Raw genomic sequence first — 1,563 nt, forward strand, 5'->3', positions numbered from 1 at the left:
AATAATTTAAGATCAAATGAGTTTCTAAAATTCTCTCACAATATATTCCTCAGCATTGGACTCACTACTCCAGCCCTATGGCATGCCACTAGGTACTTCACACAAGCATGCAATGAGTTACATACCCACCTAATTATTCAATAATCCAATCTACATTATATACATATTGTCCACAAGGGTTGCTTACATTCTACTAGGGCAAAAGTTCTTAACCTGGGACTAAAGTAGCACAAAGGGGTCTGTGGATAGATTTTGGGGTGGAGGGGAAGGTGGTCTGTGACTTTGGATGGGAAAAAAATTGTATCTTTATTTCCACTAACCTCTAATTAAAATTCAGTATTTTCTTTAATTATGATTTTTTTAAAAAATAAACACATATACTGAAAAAGGGCCTATAGGCTTTACCAGACTAGGAATGGGAGAGGGGAAGCAAGCATTTATTAAGCACCTACTATTTGTGTTTAGCCCAGTACTGGGCTAAACACAAATCTTATCTCACTTGATGCTTGCAACAACCCTGGGAGATAGGTGTTATTGTTATCCCCATTTTACAACTGAAGAATCTGAAGCAGACAGAAGCTAAATGAGTTGGATTTGAACTCAGATCTTCTTGATTCTGGGCCTGGGGTTCCATTCACTGTGACTCATACACAAAAAAGATTAAGAATCCCTGGACGAAGGAAATGTGTCATATTCACAGATAAGTAAATTCATAATACGAACCCCTAAAAATGGACAATGATTGGGGCAAGGCATTAACAACTGAGAGAATCAGGAAAAGATTCCTGGAGGAGGTGGAGCTTGAGATGAGGAGAGAAGCAAAGGCTTCCATGAGGTAAAGGGAAGAAACAGCATGCCAGGCATAAGAGGCAGACTGTGCAAAGTCATGCAAGTAGGAGATGGAATTTTAAGCATTGAAGAAAGAAAAAGAAAGCACAGAGAGAGGAGTGTAATGACACTAAGATGTCTTCATAGGAAGCTCTCCAAGGAGCTTTCAATTTAAAAGAACATGTTCAAAAGATTCAAGCAGCCTTGGCAATTGTTTTATTCTTTTTCCCTTTCTCTTCCTTTATATCCCTTATCTTCCCCATCCTACCTCCTCAGAATTTTTCACTATTTGTATGCTTTCTTAGATGATTTCATCTACTTTTTCCAAATAAACCAGAGCATAGAGAAATATTCCTCAAAAGATTCCATTTTCTTTTCAAGCAAGGAGACTAGTTTGGATGTAAGGGTTGTAAGTTTATGTTCAGTCATGCTCAACTCTGTGACCCCATTTGGGATTTTCTTGACAAGGATACTGGAGTGTTTTGCCATTTCCTTCTCTAGCTCATTTTAGAGATGAGGAAACTGAAGCAAAAAGGGTTAAAAGTGACCTGCTCAGGGTCACACAGCTAGTAAGTGCCTGAGGCCAGATTCAAACTCAGATCTTTCTGACTCCAAGTCCAGTGCTCTATCCACTGAGCCACCTAGCTGCTGCATCACAGTGTTTTGAGAAAGTTCAGGTGAGAAAATATCTGTAAAGCCCTTTGCAAATTTTGAAGTGCTCTGTAAGTGGCAGTT

The sequence above is a fragment of the Vombatus ursinus genome, unplaced genomic scaffold, assembly GCF_900497805.2.
Source record: "Vombatus ursinus unplaced genomic scaffold, bare-nosed wombat genome assembly UNPS02014812.1, whole genome shotgun sequence".
NCBI classification, from domain to species: Eukaryota; Metazoa; Chordata; class Mammalia; order Diprotodontia; family Vombatidae; genus Vombatus; species Vombatus ursinus.